The sequence below is a fragment of the Hydra viridissima genome, unplaced genomic scaffold (assembly GCF_058129835.1).
Source record: "Hydra viridissima isolate aposymbiotic clone 2 unplaced genomic scaffold, HvirCarnegie_v1 scaffold_5, whole genome shotgun sequence".
Taxonomy (NCBI): domain Eukaryota; kingdom Metazoa; phylum Cnidaria; class Hydrozoa; order Anthoathecata; family Hydridae; genus Hydra; species Hydra viridissima.
The window spans coordinates 16,601,523-16,624,191 of record NW_028324304.1 but is presented as its reverse complement, the minus strand read 5'-3'; the positions used below and the strand labels follow the sequence as shown (position 1 = coordinate 16,624,191).

Here is a 22,669-nt window from a genome sequence, read left to right as displayed (position 1 = left end):
ATGTGCAGGGGCTGATGAAGACGAATTTAAATGTGATTTATGCATGGACAGCGAATAAAAGTTGAAATTCTTTTTTATTATTCTTTTGTTTTTTTGTAATATTAAAGCTGTTTTGTTTTTTTTTTTATAAACTTTTGTTTTGTTATCATTGATTTATAAGATCTTGCATAACTTATTACCATCCTTAGCTGACATTGATAAGGTGTCCCATATTACCCCACCCTTGAGGGTAATATGGGATACCCAAACATTTTCTGTTTATTAAATTTTCTCAAAGTGTATTGAAGCTGTTAGACTCGTCTTTTACAGAAATGATATTTGATAGCTATTGAAACTAACTGACTATTATAACTAACATTAATTTTTAAAATTTCATTTTTATAGGTCATTAAAATTAATTATCCCATATTACCCCACTTTCCCCTGCATCAACTCCGTCAACCTCAGCAACATGTTCGGTAAATGTTCCGCAACCCCTTTGCTTCATTTCCTTATCTGACAAGACTGGGCAATATCCAACACGGTTCCTATGTGCAGTTCCAACTATTTGAATTCCCCTCTTGAACATATAAACATTCAAACCAATTCTGTTTAAACAATTGTTAACATACAATTTATGATTGGACGTCATCTGGCAAGATTCGGGCAAGGCGCATGACAGCGTTACTATTTACCCAATGTCTGGTTCATTCTCAAGGCAAATGTTGTCACCTCCTCCACAGTAAACTTCAAAATTATAGCTGAAGCCAGAGACACCACTCAGAATAAAAAGTTTAAATCCCCATTTGTGCGGTTTTTTAGGGGTTGTATTGTTTGATTAAATGTCTCCCTTTGAACGGAACAATCTGCTCATCAACCGCCAAACTCTCATCAATTGGAATACTGTTCAGCTGTTCATTTATTTTGTTTATAAGAGGGCGGATCTTGAAAAGTTTATCGTCTTTGTCAGCAGCGCTGTTATCAGCAAAATGAATAATGCTTTTCAATTTTTCAAAGCGGTTGACGGGCATTATATTAGCTGCATGAGAAATTCCAATGGAAGACGACCAATAATTTTTTGTGCTAGAGAGTTTGACAATGGACATGTACAAAACGCATGCAACAAAACTAATTATGTCTTCCTCTTTTACAGCAACTGGTTTTTCATGATTGATTTGCATGGAATACAACCTTGTCTGATGGTCAATCTCTTGAAAAAGTTCTTTTGGAAAACGACGATAAAAGTATGACAGTTCTGAACCAAGACAATCCAATAACTCGTCCATTTTTTGTTCGTAGTTAGCTTTAAATTTGTGGGCTTCTTGTTTACTTTGAAGGTTTTCAGCTTTCCACAATCGCTGAGAGTTCTTTTCAGGCTTTTTTCCATTTGTATTACCCTTATTGGTATATGGTATCACTGTTGTCTATTGTTTTTGACTAGCGCCACAATTTGTTCTTCTCAAGATTGAAAGAGGGTGAGTGTTATTACCGTTTTCACTTTCATCACTGCTATCAACATCCTCACTGGAAGGAGAAATTGGAAGAAAAAAAGTTCACAATCAGTTATATCTTCCTCATTGCTGGAATCTTCATCTGAAGAGTGGAGATCTGGGTTGTCATCAACAAATTTGATCAAGACAGGCGCCTGCGCTCTGTGGATACCAGAAGGCTTTCTCCCATAGAAAGAAGTTGAATTGATTGCTGGTTTTATAACAAAATAAATAAAAGTAAAAGTAAAAAATTTTTAACAATGTAAAACAATTTTTTGAGAATCCAGAAACATGCACTGAAGCATATGATAAATTTGTGAATGCTAAAAGTAGTGGTGGTTTGTGGAAAGTGTCTCCTCCATTTGTAGAAATTTTTACTAAAGTTGAGTTTCTCTTTCACCAGCAAAGAAAAAGTTTTGTAAAAAAAAAATGATTCAGAGTTAATTGTAGCTGAAACTTTAAAAACAGTGGAGTTTTGGCTAACATATCTGAACATCGTAGTCTTTGCACAAATCGAGTTTCCAAAGAACTGTCTTTAAACTTATTTTATCAAAGTGAAAATCCCTCCGCTCAAAAATGAAAAAAACATCAATTGGTTTATAATAGTTTAGTAGAATATTACACTCAACGGTTATTTTCACAGCCGCAAATCTCATGAAGGCATGCTTGTCATTAAAAAGATTAATTTAAAAAATTTTTTTTATTTGTTCATAGGAATAAGAGCTATGTAAGAGACCCTCCCTTATCTAAAAGAAAACAAAAAATAATTATAAAGGAAGTCCAAAATTAACTATACACACTGGTTTTATATTTATAATAACAAATAAGTCAGATCAAAAACATCTCAAAGATCAATTCAACTCCTAATATATATATATATATATATATATATATATATATATATATATATATATATATATATATATATATATAACACACACACACACACATGCATACATCAACAAATCTTGACTTAGATCTGCCTGTGAAATCACTAGTTTTTCGGGGGAAGTGGATACCTGTAGAGGTTTTATAAAAAAAATAATAGGTGCCTGTTTATATTGTAACAAAAGTAAATGTAAAAAAAGGTCTGTAAAATCTACTAAAATTTAATTTATTACAAATATAAAAAAAATTCTTATGTAACTAATCAATATTTTATGTCATTTAACATTTTTAATAAGATTTTGTGACTATGAAAATATCAGTTTTTATAAGGTACGTGGACTGATTTTTTTAGATTGACCATATACTAGAATGGAAATATCATTAGAAAGCTCTTCAATACAGTATTTTAAAAGTGAAAAAGTTATTAAAAACGAATATTTTAAAAAAAAGTTATGACGTCTTTCGTAGCAAATTTTCGATATAAGGATTTATTTAAGAAATTGGTTCCAAAATTTTTTTTTTTTTTCACTGAAACTGTTATAACTTTGTTTAATCTTATCCAAATGCCTATACCTTGGTATCAAAATATAGATGTAAGAGTAGGCAACAAGTTCACGTAGCTCTGTAGATAAAAAGGGTATCTAGAGGGCCAGAGGGGGCACCGAACACCATCGTAACCTTAAAAAAATGCAAGTTTTTCACACGAAAGAGTGTTTTTCTGATCAAATATCTTATCTTTAGACAAAAAATTAATCTAATTTGCTTTCATTCCATTTTCAAATATTAGTGGTCTTTTTTTAGATAAAAGGGTGGATGTCTTTGTTATGTTTTAACACTAAACGTTAAATACAGGAAAGTCTCCCTAATTTGATTGGATAAGAAATCTTGTTCCGCAAAGCCCGAATAACAATTTACTCGTTTGCCGGATCGTAAAAAAGTATGTTTTTATGACCATGTATGGATATACATATATATATATAGAAATATATATACTAAAGAGTACGCTTACAGTTTCCAGTTTCTAATTCGCAATAACGATGGTGAGTTAGCTACTTCTTTTAATAATATAACTATTTTAAACTTTTTTTTTATTATTTCTAAATAACAAATTTTATGTTTAAGGTAGCTGGTAGCTTATCTCTAAACAAAATGAAGCTTAATCAGCTTACGATCAAAAGTTATAATCGACAAGATGCATACGAGTCACATAAACAATTTATAAAAACTGTTCAAGATTATTCCATCAAAACCAGCCAGTTTTCTTTTGATAAGTTGAAGATGTGTTTTCTCTTATGAGTTTGCCACCTAAACATCAGTTAATGATGGTCAACTGAATTATCTCTCCGCAATAATATTGCAAGTGGAATCCATTACATAGAATGTAATTTAGGGAAATTCCTCTATGAAAGTGTACAGCATCTAATAGCGCTTCATAGGGTTCAAGAGATCAAGTTAGCAGTTGATCAAGAGCTGACATGGTTTAATTCTCCAAAGTTGGTACCAAAATCAATTGGTATATTCCCTCCTCAAAATTTAATTGAAAAATTCAAGGAAGTGCTTTTTAGAAAGCCAGCTAGTACAGAAATTTCAGAATATAGGATGAACCCTAATACTTTAGCTGAGTTATGCTGCACTAGATGGCTCTCCTCAGATCATATGATGCAGATATCTTGTATTTTAAATTCTATTCAAAGCCATTCAAAGGTAATTTACTTTAACTTAATAGGAAATATTGATCATTATGTGTCAAGATTAACTTCTGTCCCTAGCAAATTAATATTTATTATAAACATTGGAGGAAACAATGAGAAAACATTCTCTGGCACAGATTTTAATCCTGGTTCCCATTGGGCATTTGCAGTTTATAATAATATTGTGTAGTTTTTACTATGGAGATTCATTAGGTTGGTCAGTTCCAGATGATTTTTTATGTAAAGTTAAATTATTGATTAGAAAATTGTATCACTTAAATAAAGAGGTTAGCATTACATACTGTCATGATCCAAAAACGCACAGATATGGCGTCAAAAAATGCAGTTCATTATGCAGAGGAAACTACCAAATGCAGACATGTGGAAATATTTGTGGAGTTATTACTATAATTGTTTGTGCGATATCTTGTTTAAATTATGATTACTTTGTACATATAATAAGCAATGATAAAAGAGAGAACAATAATTACATTTTTCTACAAGAGCCTACAAAATATTCTAAATATTTAAGATTGGTTTTAATGTCATGGTTTATTAGTAAAGAAATAAATTTGGATTTTGTTGTTCCTGCTTTAGGCGAAGTTTCTAGCAGTTTTGAAGTGCCTTATTATGAAGATTTCAAATATGCAAATGTTTCTGAATCATCATTAAATAAGAATAATATTGTTAATATAGAAAGTAACAATTTTTCATTTCTAAAATGTGCATTTTGCAACATTACTTTCACCAAAAAAAAAAAAATATGCAGCGACATATAAAAATAAGCACAAATTGATTAATGAAGCTCAAGCATATATTCAGTCAGGCAATTCTTTTTGTCTAGAATGTGGTTTTCAACGCAGACAAGATAATGGTTTACAAAAACATTTATCTGTGGTTCATTTTTATACTTTTCAGAAAGAAAAATAATCATTTTCTAATTTTAAAGGTAGTTATATGTTTTTGAAGTAAAATGTTTTATATGCTTTTATAAAAAAAATGATTTTTATTTATTTTTTTGTTTACTTCTTTAAATTTGAGTTTCATTATGTTTTCAAGATTTTAAAAAAAAAATTTAATTAGTTAACTAATTTCACAATACTCACAGGAGTAGATTTTTCATAGTTTATATTGTAAGTTATTGTTGCAGGCCCTTTTATAATGCATCTTTCAGAATAGTAGCTTCTTATATTATGAATCATTGCCAAATTTGTAAAGGAATTAAACAATGAATTATCTGTCTTTCTTTTTACCTTTTTTTTATAATTGTTGTTTCATTTTTTTGTTAATGTTTAGAATTTGAAATGTGGAAATCAGATATTGAAAGTAATAACTCAACGCAATGTTTTACCTTTTGGTGAAAAGTTGGGAAAAAAATGGTAGGAAAGTATCATACTATCAATGCAACAGAAGTGGATTTTATAAAAGCATGGCAAAGAAAAGAATAACTAAAAGTAGTGGTATGTTTCACTGAAATAGTCTCTGTAGACTACTTTGTTTATTTTTTAATTATTTTTATATTTTTTTTATATTATTAGAATTTTCTTTATTATCTTTCTTTAAAACAATTTTAAAAGTTAGTTATGTATAATATAAGTACAGTTAATTGTAATCTTAATATTCACAATTATCTATTTACCATAATAGGTTATTTATTACCATAATAAATATTTACCATAATAGGTTATTTATTACCATAATAAAAATTGCAAAAAATTGCACATCCACTCTAAAAGTTAACCAAAACTTAGATGGAACAATTCTGGTTCACGCTTGTTATTCTCACTATGGACATAGCAATGAAATTCAACATATTTCCCTATCAAGTGCTCAAAGACTAGAAATTGCCAGCAAACTAAAAATGGGTGTAACCAAAGATAGAATCCTAGATGATATTAGAGATGAAATGTGTTCTGTTCAATCCAGATTACATTTAACTCAATACCAAGATATTAAAAATCTCGAAAAAGCATTTAACATTAATTCTATACAACTTCATGCTAATGACCAAGATAGTGTTGCAATTTGGCTAAAAGAGTGGCAAATGAAGGAAAATAATCATGTTTTACATTATAAATTACAGGGAGAGTCAGATACATTTAATAAATTTAAAGATGCTGACTTTATCATTATAATGCAAACAGAGCATCAAAAAAAAATTTTACAACAGTTTGACAAAAATGGTGTTTGTATTGATTCTACACATGACACCAATGCCTATGATTTTCTGGTGACAACAACAGGTAGTTTTGTTATTGGAACTTACTGCCTTTATTTATTTACTTAAATCCAAGACAACATTATGCTAAAAATGCTATTTATATCTTAATTTGTTTTTATTAATTGCCATGTCAAAATAGGTTTCTTTAAATAGTAAATCAATTTTCAGTTTTTATGTGGTGTTTTTTTTTTTTAATTTTGTTGTTGTTGTTGTTTTTGCTGTTGTAATTATGGTATCATGATTCCTTTTTTTTTTTTTTCTTTAAGATTTATGATTGACCTATTTATACGGTTTATAAAAAAAAACCTGATTACCTTTTATTGTAAGTTTTTGTCAGTTAAAATAATATAAATATATGCAATTAGTTCAATTTTTTTTAAATTTTCTCTATTTTATGCCTAATGGATCTTTTTAAATGGGGGTGGAGGGTGAATATTGTAGTTTTGCGCATTTGTCAAATATCGAGTTACTTAAATTTTATAAGGTGTTTAACTAATTAATTAGCTTAGTTTGCATTTGCCACACTTTTGAGGAAAGAAAAAATTCTTAAATATGTTAAATTCTTATATATATTAAAAAGAAAAAATTATTATACATGTAAATCATTGTTTTACATTTTATTATTCTGGTCAAAGGTCTTCATCAAAAACTTGATTACTCTTAATAAAGATAACTCTATTCTCCTCACCACCATTAAGGCAAAAACAGGGTAGGAAGGTCCTTTATAAACGTCTAAATATTTTAGAGAATTAATTTTCGAGTAACAAAATGAACTTTTATTAAATGGTAGCAAATTACCGTTTACTAAAAACTATTGAAACAAAGAGGTCATATATTAAAATGGTCAGATTGTCAGTTATTTTTAATAAATTTATTTATGTGCATTTAATGTTTTAAAGACAATTCCTTTTTTTAAAGAAACATGCATCAAGGGGATACCAAAAAATTAATAACTCATGTATAATTTACTTTCGCTTTATATTAATCTTATTAATCAAAGTTCATGTTATAAATAATATAACAAGAATTTAGATTTACTTTTTCGTCAAGTTAACGCATGATGAAGTGTTATTATTTTGTGTCAGTAACTAAAAACGTATTGTTTTGAACTTGGTAATGGTTCTGCACTGATATGACCTATGTCAGTTGTAAATTACTCAAATAGTGTTAAATAATTGGTAAATGATTTTACCTCTGCATACTTTTTATTTTAATTTTACAAATGGTTTAATTTTTTCAATTTTAAGGCATTTCTCTGAAAGGGTATTAGTTAAGGTTTCGCAACTTTAAATTGTGGAAAACAGCCACTATAAATTAAGTATCAGACCGACCATAACCCGTATTACGGGTTGCTTTTTGCTATTTAAATTAAATGCAAACATTTAATGTCATACTCGCTTTAAAAATGATATACTATATCTCAATGATATATTATATATACTAGATGTCTAACTTGCGGGATTTTATTGGGCGAAAAGTGAAGCCGCTTTTTTTGTTTACAAATTGAATCCGCCATTTGTAATAAGGGCAAAAACTATATCCGCCATTTGTAATAAGGGCAAAAACTATATCCGACGTGCGAAATAAAAGATAGAAATGCATGTTCAGAGCATCTAAAGTTACCATTAAGTTAAAGATCATTCGAAAACTCGTTTTAATAATTATCAAGATAAGTTTTTTGTTAGCCTAGGTTCTTTATAAAATATCATAACTCATAGAAATGCTCTAAAAGCGTCTGTCCCAAGTTAAATAACTTGGAGCTTTTTTATTTAAAACTTTATTCCCTACCTTATCAGAAAAGAATTTAGGAAACATTAATCAAAAATTCTCGTATGTTTTTTTAAATGTAATAAACATTTTTACAAACCTTTAAACAAAAGGAGTTTATTTGTTTGTTGTCTTAGCCCAAGTGTAGACTTTTTTAAACTTTCAGTGTACACCTGTGCATACCGAGCAAGTCTCATATTAAAATAAATGCTACATACGTTTTTAATAAGTTGGGTAGAGTGAAGATCTTCAAATATAATGGAGGTTTCAACATCGTGTTCATTTAAGGACTTAAATGGAGCTAATGATACTAGAGTTCGATTAACAGTATATATCAATTCAGCTTTAATTTTATTGCCAGAAGTAATTTTCAAGTTACGAGCATCATCACCACATAAAAATAGTTTAAAAACTTTTTCACATACATTAACAATATTAAGAACATCATATGAGGGAGAAACTAATCCTCCTCTATTTTTAATATTATTAAGTGATTTATATGACATAACATAAGTATGATCTTGTAATCCACATGTATTTGTTAAAGAAGCAGAACAAGTAACGCATGATATCTCTTTTAACATTTTAGTAACAATATAACCAGAAATATACCCAAGGATGGCTTCTTTATATATTGAGTTAGAGCTTTCTAATATAATATTTACATCTTGAAAGCTCTTATCTAGAGTCACATTTGCTATTGCAATTGGACTACTGTGCTTTTTCCATTTTAACAAAAATATTGAACCTACTGAGCTTGAATCTAACACTTGACAATTAGCATGTTTTGATCCAATGATTGAGTTACGGAGGAGAATTCTTTTTAATGAAGATTTAAACTGAACAACATTGAGATTATTGTTAAAACCATTTTTACCACGAATGCATGCAAAAAGTAACTCCAGATGGTCTTGAGAATATTTATAGGTTAAAATGTATTTAAAAGGATTTTCCTTTAGAGTTAATAGTTCAATTGCTAGATTTTTTGTACTTTTTGCTGCTGCAATTAATCCCAAAACAAATGCTTTTCGTCTAAGCCTTAACAATGGAATACCATTGATATCTTTTAAACTAGCTAGATAGATGATACAATCATTAAAATAATTTTCCCAGTTTGATTGACTAGAAAGAAATAATGGTTTTTTAAACGATTTTCCATGAGGACTTCTTGAATTCAACATATCAAATAATTTATCTATGAAATGTATAAACTGAATAGTTGCTTCTGAACCTAAAAATGAAGGATGACGAGATACAAGTAAAAATTCTATAGCATCAGCAACAGAACTACTTAGAGTTTGGGCAGCAAGTTTTACATTCATTATATGTTTTTGAAATAAAATATATTTTTTTGAAAGTTTATTTGCAAATTTTAATCCTTCTAATTCTTGAATATCATGCAAAGCTTTTAAATAGCTCCATTTTATATGGTTTCCATCTCTGTCTACAAATATCTCGATATCATTTAAAGCATTTCTAGCCAATTTAAGCATGTGACAAGGGTCAGGAATAACATGTATAGGATGATCAAAGTCACCATACAAAAAATTTGGCCTGATCTCATTTAACTCTTTACCAAACTGTGCTCCTAATGGTAAAACAGAATTAAAATTAGTACTAGCACCATCGAAAGTAATGCTACGAACATCAATCTTATAAGAGAAAGACATATGCAAAATCTTTTTAATAAAACATGTTAAATTGGATGCTTTTATTTTATTACAAAAAATATAACCAATTGGTGTCTTCCAGTATCCCTGAAGACCAACAAACATAAAAACTAAAGCTTCTGTCGCAATGGTATCCGGATCACAATCTGTAATATCTTTGCCATAATCAACAAATCCAATATATTGTTCCATGTTTTTATCAAATAAGATACTTGATTTTATTGCCATAGCATCTATTAGCAAAGCACAATGCTCGTAATTGCTATCAGATTTTGATTTCTCTTGTAGAAAAGAAAACACATCATAAAATAAACCAGGTTCACAATTTACAGAGGAAGTCCAGTTGGCTAATGAACTTGCAGCTGGAAGAAACAGTACTTGTCGAAGAAAATTATAAGCACGCGGAGAGTAGAAATGCAGAGTCAAAGCAAATTTTTTTATTTCATCTGAGTATCGATGACCTTTAGGTTTAATGTTTTGATTATCAAATTGATTTTTAAAAAGATCAAGTGATAAACCTGAAAAATTTTCTTTAAGAATAATTGATGCATCAGCTGTAAGCAAATTTTTATTTTCAGCTTGTTTTAATAAATTTTTCAAGGACTTTATTTTTTTATCCCTTCTTCTTATTTTCTGTTGCAAAACCTTTATTTTATTTTTTAAACTTTCTTTTGTTGGTGACACTGCTGTAGAAGTGCTATTATTATTAACACAAACTGAAGAAATAACAGACGTAGACTGTTGTTGAGATGGAATAAGAGGAGTAGGACCATCAAAAACTGAAAAATCTACTTCATCATCAGTTTCAAGTTTTTTAACAAGTAACTCATGGTCGTCAACATCAGGAATGGAAGAAGAATTATTTACAACAGGAGATGGGCGAGTAGGACCATCAAAAACTAAAAAATCTACTTCATCATCAGTTTCAAGTTTTTTAACAAGTAACTCATGGTCGACAACATCAGGAATGGAAGAAGAATTATTTACAACAGGAGATGGGCGAGTAGGACCATCAAAAACTGAAAAATCTACTTCATCATCAGTTTCAAGTTTTTTAACAAGTAACTCATGGTCGACAACATCAGGAATGGAAGAAGAATTATTTACAACAGGAGATAGGCGATAAGTTGGATGTTTTCTCTTCAAGTTCTTTCCAGTTGAAAAAACGAAAATTGAAGGAACAGCATTAATCTTTAGGTGAGATTTAGGAGGATTCGCACAAAAATTATAATCGGAGGGTAAAAAATGATCGCTGCAAAGAACCGAGTGCTTTGATGGAGTAAATTTCTCACGTTTTAATGCGATTGTCCACTTTTTGCATAACTCTTGGTTATGAACTGGAAATCTGTGCAAAGATATGTCACTTCCTTTCACGTATCTATTAAAACAACCATACGCAGAACAGGAATTCACCATTTTAATGTTAATTTTTAAGATTTCATATACCGTCAACCGGGGCTACTTTACTCAGTTTTTTATGGTTATTTCACTGAAGTTAAATTTAAGCTTAATAATAAGTTAGCTTTATAAAATAAATTGATTTTTCAAGTTCTAAAATGTTGTTATAACTACTTGATAAAGAAAAGAAAAAAAAATTAAGATTTAATATGCACTGAGTGAGGTTTTAAAACTGGTGCAAAGTATCCCCAATAAGAGGGTTGCTTTGCACCAATTAAAAAAAATATGTTTTTTAAGTTAACAAAAAATATATATATTACGGAAAAAGTTGATTTAAGTATAAAGTTAAAAAGTTAATTCAACAATTTTAAAAAACGCTACTTTAAATAATTAAAAAATTTTATGTGTTTAAAAATATGGTCTTTAAACTCTAAAAAAAAAAAAAAAAAAAAAAAGCCTTGAAAGTTCATTTAATTATGAGGTTATATTCAGTAATTTCACAAAACAATTTATTAAACTAGTGTAATATTTTCTTTTAAATAAACAAACATCAAAAACAAAAAAAAAATCCAAAAATAGGCCATCTCATAAATAAAATAACTGAATTAAAATACCAATGTTTTCACATTATTCCACACTATTAAACAATTCTGGCACTGAGAAGATCCCTCTTTTGCTCAAAATTTTAGGAGGGCTTATTCCTCCAATGGTTGTATCCCACATATAAAAATTTTTTTTTTTTTTTCAGAGGTCATTTCCAATTTTATGAAGATTTTACCATGATACTACTGTTGCTCCATTCTCATCAAAACATTTTATGATTCCAGGGAAATATTCATTTTTACAATTTATTACAATTACAAATGCGTCAATCTGCCTGTTAATTGGTTTCACCAAGTCATAAAATAAATGGTTATCAAGAAGCTGGATAGCTAATGATTCTGTTTTACTGGAACCATCTAGTTCCATATCAAGTAACTCTAAATGAGAAAGACTTTTTCCTGCTGGTATGTTAACTAATTTCTTTTTTGCTAACTTTGGTTTTGTCACAACTGAAGTTCTTGTCAATTTGAGAGCATCCAAAAATGACAAACTGATGGCTGACGCCTAAATTTTTTTATTAGAAATTCTATCAAGCAGTGGTTGCACATCACAAGGGTAAATTCCACACTTTTGAAAACCACTTTGAAGATTTTTTTAATATTTGGTTCTAGAAAATCAAGGACTTGTTTAGTAGCGACGGAAAGTACTGCTTAGGTAAGACACCAAAACATAAAACTTCTGGAGTTCCTTTCCACTGTAACAAAACTTTTCTCCATGCTATTCTCATTGGCCTAAAAAAAGCAACATCTAAGGGTTGTGTAAGATGTGTACTGTTAGGAGGCAAATATACAAATGAAATATTTTATTGTCTGCACTTTTGAAATATAGTAACATTAAGGTGAGTAGATACATTGTCAGCAATGAGAACCTTTTTACCAATTAACTTTTTTAGTTTTGGCAACATAAGACTTTCAACCCAATTACTAAAAGCAAATGAATCAAACCAACCTGATTTAGTACTTTGAAAGCGACAATATTTTGGCCCTCCCTCTGTCCATGTATTCCAAATTTTAGTGGCTTTGTACAAAACAAATGGTGGAAGCAATTCACCAGCTGCACTACCACACATCATTAAGGAAGTGCTGGACTTTGAAAAACTACCAACATTCTCTGGATACTTAATGCCATGACGACATATCACTCTTCTTTTTCCAGGATCATCAGTTAATTTAGTTTTGTCTAGGTTCTGTATGTTTTCTGAAGGTAAGTTTTTCACAAACTCCTTCAAATTTTCAATGTATGCTCGTATTGTTTCCTCGTTTACTGCAGCTCTGCAACATTTGATATTTGCAGCAAAACGTTCTTTTAGTCTGGGGTATCATGTTAAAAAAGATTTTACCCAACCATTGCCAGGAATATTATTTGAAAACTGTTTAACTTTTCAATCTACTTTGCTTAAGTAGCAGCACACTGTAAATCTCAAATCCAACTGAGTCAATGGAAAACCAAAATCACTCATGGCTTCAATATATAAAACAAACAACTCTTCTTCATATCTTGAAAATATAGGCTATTTACCTGGTCTCATCAAATGTTTTTGGTTTAACTTATTAATTATTGTATTTCTTGGTATATTAAATTGTTTAGCAGCTATACGTTGACTTAGTGTTCCATTTTTTATTAAATCCAAACATAATTTTAGTGTTTCAGTTGAATAATTTTTGTAACTACGAGCTCCTATCTTCCTCTTGTAATACCTTACCATCCTTAAAAACAATTTGTATCTGTTAGCAAGATTTAAAACCATAAAATGCTTAAAAATATATAGTCTGAGGTTGCTTTTCACCACTTTCTTAGCTGGTGCAAAGTAGCCCCTTTTTGGTTAAAACATGACATACAAACTATTTTGAACAGCACTTTCATAGATAATAGTCTAATTTATTTATTTTTTTTTTTTTGCATAACTTAAACTACTGATAGTTTCTTCGCATAAAAACACTAAACTTTGCTTTAGTTGCCCTGGTTGACGGTTGCTAGATAAGTTTTTTTGCCCGAAATAGAAATGGCTTCCACGGCTTCACTTTTCGGACCGAAGTCAGACATCTTGTATATATAATATATCGTTGCTATATCTAAACCAACACTACAATAACTATGTTCAAATCAAAGGAAATGTAAATATTTTACAGGAATGGCTCCCTAATTTGATTGGACAAAATACGTGTCTCACGCGGTCCTTATCTCTAAAAATATATTTATAATATTTCATATACGTATTCCACATATATCATATAGAAGTCACTAAGTCCGGCAAACGAGAATACTGTTTTTCGGACTTTGTAGACCAATTTTTCGCCATCCAATCAAAATAGGGAGACTTTCCTGTATTTAACGGCTCGTGTTTTAACACCCTCGTAGTGAAATGTTACATTCTTACACATATTTAAACCTATAAAACACTGACTATAGTTTGTGTTGAAAAGTTTAATTTATATCTTCTTACTTTACAGCATATACAAGTGGTGTATAAACTGACATTAGGGGCGGGACATGTGCCAAATTTAACGTTCCCCCTCTCCCCCCCCCCCCTTCGCCCACTCTTATTCAACCTAAAAAAAATTTTTTTTTAATATATTTGAGTAAAGGTTTTAAATAGAGTTTATGAAAAAAGAGAAATAAGTATTCAAAATTTTTTTGCTATGTTAGTTATGGAATGTTAGCCAAGTTCAACAACCCCCCTTTCTTATTAAAGCTTGAAAATATTTTAAAGTTGTGTTTATTTAAAAAGAGAGACGTAAGTTTGCAAATCTTACCACATTACAAAATGCAAGTTGAAGTATTCATCCTAAAAATAAACAAAAGATAAAATTAATTTTAAGAATAATATTTTAAAAACTTTTAAAATACAAAATATAATAAATTTATGTCTTGGTTTTTAGTAAATGATGTTATTTAAAATGCCAATAATGAAAGTAAATAAATCATTTTTAACCATTGACACCACGTGAAGGTAAGCCAGAGCCGTCTATCAAAATTGTTTTGCAAGCTTCACAACTTACTGTACCATATTTGCAAGCTAAAAAACTTACGGTACTCTGTTGGTAATCTTTAAATCTATAAAAAACAAAAATATTTTATAATATATATAATTTTATTTCTTGGTTTTATTAATTTTCTGTTATTGCTGATATGTTTTAACTTTTAATGAATATCTTGTTTTAAAATTATGTTTTCACTATTAATTTTTATTGATTTATTATCATTATTTATGATTATTATCTATTATTTTACTTATCTGTATACTTGAAATTATCAAAATTAAAAATAAAATAGCCTATCAATATTATTTATATTCCATTTTAAAAAATATTAATTCACCTAATATAACATCAGCAGCAAGCTGTATTTTTTTCATCTTATATTCAGCAGCTTCCATATCTGTCTCATTTTTTTTTCCAGTAAGAAATATTACACATAAATTTAATATTCCATTTAACGTGGACTACGGAGTCCTTAAAGGTGGTGCCTAATTATTTTAATAATCACCATGGACCACAAGGCTGCCTCCATTCCATCTTCTCCCTCTGCCACGACTTCGACCACCTCCCCTTCTGCTTCGGCTCCCAGCACCCCCTTGTTGGGAGGATGATGGAGCCATTTAAAGAATTGTCCCCAGCGAACACAAGACGTTAGAGTACGTTCGAAGAATGTTAGAAACGTTTTTAGAACGTGCCCGAACGTTTCTAACGTTCTTCGAACGTTTCTTGAATGTTTTGTGTTAGCTGGGTCCTTTTCTTCTAACTCAACCCATCGCTTAAACGAACAATTGCTTGTGGGTCCAGAATGATGGGACCTATGTAATAGGAAATCTTGATACGTTAGCTCTAAAGTAAATAGATTAGCACTTAATAGCATTATGTAAAATTTAATATAAAATAATTGTGAAAGTCATAGGCTGAATAAATGATATGCGCAGCGTAATAATAAATGATAGCTTAAAAAATGTTAATGAGAATAATAACTTCATTCTACTGCACTCTAAGGGAAAATACATTACTTATGTATTAAATAGTGTTTATAAATAGAAACATAAATTCAATAATCATTCGGAAACATTTCCAAATCATAAATTTACCAGCAGAAGGATGTGCACATGTAGCTAAAGATAAAAAAAGTTTTCATAAGAATTCGCAATTGATTGGAAAGGTGTGTATATGTTTGCAAATAATAGTTTTTAAACTTACTAGTCGTACTAGCCGATGAAGATGTAACTAAAGATTATCAAAATAAATACTGTAATTGCCAAGATATACATAATCATATCTAAAAGTAAAAATTTGTACAAATACCACTTATAGCAGATGTAGAATGAACTAAGGTTAAAAATTATTTATCAAAAAATATATATTACAGTCGTCAAAAACATATACACAATAAAATGTTATAGTTGTTAAACTTACCATTTGTTGAAGACGAAGATGTAACTAAACTTTGTAATAAAAAATAAATATTGCAAATAATGACTTTGAAATTGGTATTCTTTGAAATCTACTCACAGACTAAAAACTAATTATATAATCATTAACATATACAAACTGATACAAACTTACCAGCGGTAGGCCGTGTAGATTCGACTGAAAACTAAAAAAAAATTTTACACTATATAATTTGAAATTGTCAACATTAAATTACAAATGTAACAATCGTTAAAGCTGTTCTACTTGAGGTGCAACAATTATACTAACAAAATGAGAATAAACAATCAAAATATAACTATTCAAATATAAAAACAATATATTCATAAGCAACAAGCTAACATTAGGAATGGTTGTAAATTTATGTAAACAATAAACACAGATAAAGATAAGTATACGATAAGTAAAAAACATTAACTTAAGTTTTTTTAGTGTTTCTATATATAGGAAGATATTATAAATGTTTTATTAAAATTTACTTGTTTTTAACTATTTTCTCTTTGTGATCATGTAAATGTTTGTTTTTTTAATTAATAAACCCAATATTTATGTGACTTATACTTACGAAATCTTAAAAAATCTACTAAAAGTTGGGTAGGATCAAAACAAAAATTATTAGACATGCTTGTATAATGATTTAAACACTAATCGACAGATAAAGAAGTATATAATCCAAATTTGATAAAAGACAGCAACAATGATTACACAGGTCAACAGCATTTTTGGGGCCAAAGATATTTCAACGAATTTAGGGTAATTTTGGGGTGCTGATTCTGAATATGTCATCAGTTTTGCCAGATTGGCTTAAGTTTTTGAGATTTTTCGTGAAATGTGTAAAAAAAAAGGCGTAATTTGCTACACGAGCATTAACTTTATTGATATTGTGTTGAATACAATAAATTTAACAAAGTAAATGTTGATTTTAGTTTAATTTAACTAGTTTTAGAAAGTAATCTTCAAAAATGAACAAGACATGAAAATAGGAGACATTTAATTGCTGGAAAAGCGCTTTTTATATGATTTTCTTCTAAGTGAGCTATTCGGGCAGTCACGCTGAAGATTCCAGCAGTAATCAGCCATTATATGTCTGTCCCATCTGCCTTGGTACCTTTCCTCCATCATCATAATATCCTGATGAAATCTTTCCCCTTGTTCTTCGCTAAAATCTCCAAGGTTTTCTGGAAATCTGTCCAAGTGACTGTGAAGATAATGCAATTTAATGCTCATATGTACACGCAGATTTCTAAATCTCAATAGCATGTTTTTTATCAGTTCTTATAATTGTCTGCCTTTTTATTTCCCAAGAAGTTCTTCACTACCAACACAAAACTACACCATGTAGCAGCTTCATTGTCATTCATTTCCTTATGAAAATTTGAATCTTTAATGAGTTTCCGAATTTGAGGACCATCAAAGATTCCTGCCTTCGATTTTTCGCTACTAAAACCAGGGAAAGATCTGCAGATGTACATGAAGCAATTACCATCTTTGTCTAATGCCTTTACGAACTGCTTCATTAATCCTAACTTTTTGTGAAGTGGTGGTAGAATGATTTTTTCCCTGTCCACCAAAGGTTCCTTCACTATGTTTGATGCTCCTACTGTCAAGGTGTCCCTTGGAGGCCAATTCAGTTTCTCCCAGTGCTGATGTTTTGCTCTACTATCCCACATGCAGATGAAGCAAGGATACTTTGTGTATCCACTTTGCTGTCGAAGTAAAAAGTTGACCATTTTTAAATCAACACATATCAGTCACGAATGTTCATGGTAGCACATTTTCTCCAAGACCATTTTAACATTTTTGTATTGTTCTGCAAGTTTAGTTGAGTGAGCTACTGGAAAAGATGCACACTGATTGCCATTGTTCAACTAAACACGTTTCAAACTCCTTTTAGAACTATCTATGAAAAGCCTCCAGTCTTCAGGACGATATAATTGTAAACCCTTAAATTTTAAGGTTAATTTTAAAGGTTAACCTTAACCTTAAAAGTTTAAGATTAATTTTAACAGTTAACCTTAACCCTTAAATTTGTTTATATTGTCACGGATTAATGCTCTTTTCTCAAAATATCTTCTTATTTCCTAAGAATTTTAGGTTTAAAATTTTTATGCTCTTTATATAAATGTAAAAGGTTATTAATTACACTTAAAAGTTCATAACATGTAAAAGTGTAAAGGATATTGGTTACATAGTAATTAGAGCATAATCTTATGGATAGTGCTCTAACTGCTAGGCATAAGCCCCATCGCCAAGCTTTTGTAAAGCTATTCGTCAAGGCTATCCTTTGTGATGGAGGTTTTTTTTTTTTTTTTTTTTTGTTTTTTTTTTTGTTTTTATAACATGTTTTATTTTATTGGATATCTTATCTTATTCATTCTCATTCTCTTCAAATCCAGGCCATGTGATATTTTTCATTTCTTTCATGTTCTCTTTCATGAAAACAAGCATTTCAATGTTGTCAATGCTAAGGCAAGTTCTTCGTTCTGTCAATATATTTCCACCTGTTGAAAACACTCTTTCTGATGTAGAAGATGATGCTGGGATGCACAACATCTTCCTGGCTAGTCTGGTTAGATATGGAAATTTATTTTGCTGGTTATTCCAATATTGAAGGATATTTGAATCTTTGTGTACACAGCCTTCTTCAAAATATAACGTTACTTCATTTTGTGCCTCCTTAAAAGAGTCATCTTTAGAATTTTGTCTTTTTTGCTGTTTCCCTTAAAGTTTTTTATTTGCCTGTTCCCAAACATCTTCCTGCTCATCTTCTTTAGACTCCAGTAGTGTTGGTGAAGAGATTTCATTACTAGTAGGACTTTCTGAATCATCTCGCTTTTTCATATCAATTATGGCTTGGACAGCAGTTACCTTAATCAATTCATACTTCTCAGGATCTGCAAAATTGATAACAGAGCCCTTATAACGAGGATCAAGAAAATGACACATTATATATTCTGGTATTTCAATACCAGAATTTGGAAATCGGGCATCTAATCCTTCAACAAGCTTCTCTGAAATCTCACTGACACAAGTAAGAGTACTGTGGTTACCAAAGAATACTAACTTTCTCCTAACATTGACTAGTTGCATAAACGCCAAGTTCATAGTTGGTTCTTTGTCAGAACTAAGAGCTCTAGACATTTTTTCAAGAGGTTCAAGACAGTTCAAAACACCCTTCATGATAAGAATTTCATCCAGGCTTGGCAAGAAACCTTTAATGATTGTAGATGTTTCAGCCATTTTAGCAATGCAACCTTCAAGATCAATAATTGACTGCAACATCTTCAGATCTGAATTCCATCTTGTTGAAATATTCTGTACCAGTTTAGTTCGTGACTGCTTAAAATCAAGAGCTATTTTCCTCAAGATACTGGAATTTTTGGGAGAATGATTGAAGTGGCCAACCAATTTAGATAGTTTAGAAGAAAGTTCTTTCCAGGCAGGAACAGCTTTTAAAGCATCAGTGACAATCAAATGAATCTGATGATCAGCACACCACAAGTTGTCATTTATCGATGGTAATTGGCTAGCTTTGCTGAGGCGCATAGCTTTCAAAACATTAGTAACTCCATCTGTTGTTGCCCATGTGTGGGTTTTCTGTTCCAATTTCAATCCTTTGATCAATGAGTCAAGTTTTTCCAAGATTATTTCACCCGTGTGTTTTTCTCCGAAATAATCAAGTTTGACAAGAAGACGTTTAAGCTCAAACCGGTTATTGATAAAATGAAGAGTTAAAGATTGGAATGAAAGATTATTATACTGAGTAGTCCAGATGTCTGTTGTAAAAGCAGCACCATCAAGATAGGGCCTTTCATCATTCACAATTTTTGAGATGTGGTCCTGAACAAATTGATATAATTTTGGAATTCTTAAACGGGACAAGGAAGTTGATGAGATTGGGTTATATTTTCCCTTTGTTGTCTGTGACAATATTGTACGAAATCCTTCACTATCAACTATCTTAAATGACAACTGTTCCCTTATGATCCACTTAGTTATTTCTGTAACTATTTGCACATTTTCAGGATGGTCTTTGGGCCATTGACTTACAACACGAGCTGTTCTTGGTGTTTTTGGAGTTTTCTGAGTATTTGTTGATCGATGAGGTAATATTGATGATCCAGGAGTCATTACTAAACGAGCACGTTTACGACAATGAATGAAGTCTTCATCATTATCACTTTCACTATCATTGTGTCTCTTTGCTCCATTGGAATTTAACACTGCTTGAGAATCAGTTCTTTGCTCGAATTCAATTAAACTTTGAGGGTGTCTCTTAAGATGATTCCCTATACCTGATGTTGAGCCATTCTTTGAACCAAGGATCGCGCCACACTCATTACACTTAGCATGAGAATCATCAGTTTTTGTAAAAAAGTCCCAAATCATTGATTTTTTTGGCATGATGATTGATGATGATGAAACTGAAAGTAATAAAAGAAATTAATAACTAGAAAGCAATTAAATAATATTTGCAAGTAAAAAAGATTATCTGTTTGACGGGAGGGGGGAGGAGTGGGGGGGGGGACTAGGTTGTAAATTCCCTATTTGTAGTTTCGTGAAACTGTTGACACAGTTTAAAAATTTTATATTCTGTATAAAAATATTTCAGCGCTATATTTTTAAAAATTCATAAAACTGTTACATGTTAACAAATAGCTATTGCAAATAATCAAGAATATTATAAGTAACCAAAATACTTTTGGATCTCTGAAATATATGGTATATTTTCTAAATCAATCATTTCGGTTCTTTAGTTGCTGTTTTAAAAAAACATATTTATTAGTTAATGAAAAATTGTTATCGAAATGTTTCTCTTCTATATTTATTTGATGATTCTTAATTAGTAATTTTTTGCTAGGGTCACATAAAAAAATAAAAATACAAAATTTCCAAAATGCCAAAAAGAAAGATTTTCGTACTCGCAAATAATATTTTAATTTATTGATAAAAAACATAGCGATAATTTGGAAAGAAATTCAGTGCTTAGTTGAAAAAGATGTTTTAGAAATTACTGTTTTAAGTTGACGCACTTAAATATACCCTCAAACATAATGTGATTATAAATAAAAAATTAAATAAATAAATAAATTTCTTACTTGATCAATTTGAATTTGAAGTTTGTTGAAGTTGAATATATATATATATATATATATATATATATATATATATATATATATATATATATATATATATATATATATATATATATATATATATATATATATATATGTAGAACTTTTCAACACAATTAGTAAACAAGCACTGATTGTAAAAGTGAAAAGAGAAAAACTCTTACAGATAATTAAATTAAATTAAATTCATTTAACTTCTCTCTTCTAGATACATGCCAAATTTGAAAAAAAAAGGGGGGGGGGGGGTTAAACACCACCTCTGCATGAGACTTTGTCGTCTTTAAACTGCAACACTGTTTCTAGTTTATACACTTAAAAAAAAATTCATATTCGGTTAACCGTACAAAAAGTTATTTTGTATGGTTAACCGAATACTTCGGTTAATTTTCTAAGGTTAATTTTAAAGGTTAAGGTTGACCTCTAAAACTTTAAGGTTAATTTTAAGGGTTAAGGTTAACCTTTAAAATTATAAGGTTAATTATAAGGGTTAAGGTTAACCTTTAAAGTTATAAGGTTATTTTTAAGGGTTAAGGTTAACCTTTAAAAACTTAAGGTTAATTTTAAGTGTTAAGGTTAACCTTTAAAATTTTAAGGTTAATTTTAAGGGTTAAGGTTAACCTTTAAAATTTTAAGGTTAATTTTAAAGTTTAAGGTTAACCTATTAATCGTTTAACGGTTAACCTTCATGCTCTAGAATAAACGTCATTTTAGTCATTAGTAGGCAAAAGTTCATTCATTCGTGCTACAGGAAATAATGTTTTAGAAAAAAAATCAAAAAGTCATCACCCTTATATACACGTTGCACCAGATCAAAGAAGGCTGTTGCTTCTAAGCAACATTGAACAGGATTATTTACAGTCAATTTTAATCTACAGGCATAGCAAGGTATAAACAACGCTTTACTGTCCTTAGGAATGTCAAACTGATCGACTTGTTTTGGTCCATGTTCTATCATAAGTTGTCGCATTTCATCATCAAATACGACCGAAGTACCTGGACTGCTATAGTTAGCATGTAGACCAGATAATTGTTCAATTTTATGCACTTCAGATTCTTTGTGTGCTACGTGTATTATATTATTTAATTCAAAATCTTCTGATACTGTCATTTCAGCGGCTCCCAGTCTGCTTCAATTTGATTTTTTAACTCCTCTGTGCCATTTTTATTTCCCTGCGGTGAACATAAATACTTTAACAAAGAACCAGCCTGTTTTGTTATAAACCCTTTATTTGCACCCCGTCGTTTACGATATTGCGCACCAGACAATTTTTCTTTCTGCCATCGTGGAATTAACAAAGGAAACTGTTATGTTTATAAATGATATCTCTGAAATGGTTTAAAAAAATGAAAGTGGAGTTTTTTGAAATTATCCTGTAAAAAAACAAACAACTTACAATTTTTACCGTTTTCCC

General features: G+C 30.0%; 1 protein-coding gene and 4 pseudogenes across 4 annotated transcripts in view; 1 reads left to right on the top strand and 4 right to left on the bottom strand.

The window, feature by feature from the left end:
* The window catches only part of LOC149888979 (uncharacterized), a 34,349-nt gene that overhangs the window by 1,848 nt on the left and 9,832 nt on the right, over positions 1–22,669 (bottom strand). The window lies entirely within an intron of this gene.
* On the bottom strand, positions 1,127–1,774 carry LOC149888985 (uncharacterized; annotated as a pseudogene).
* LOC149888984 (uncharacterized) lies at positions 3,113–6,438 on the top strand (annotated as a pseudogene). The gene is made up of 4 exons (XR_016452618.1): positions 3,113–3,397; positions 3,480–4,997; positions 5,345–5,512; positions 5,732–6,438. The product of XR_016452618.1 is annotated as an uncharacterized LOC149888984 (transcript).
* On the bottom strand, positions 15,183–16,110 carry LOC149888983 (uncharacterized; annotated as a pseudogene).
* Positions 18,490–21,207, bottom strand: LOC145191945 (zinc finger BED domain-containing protein 4-like; annotated as a pseudogene). Its single transcript, XR_016452826.1, has one exon. The product of XR_016452826.1 is annotated as a zinc finger BED domain-containing protein 4-like (transcript).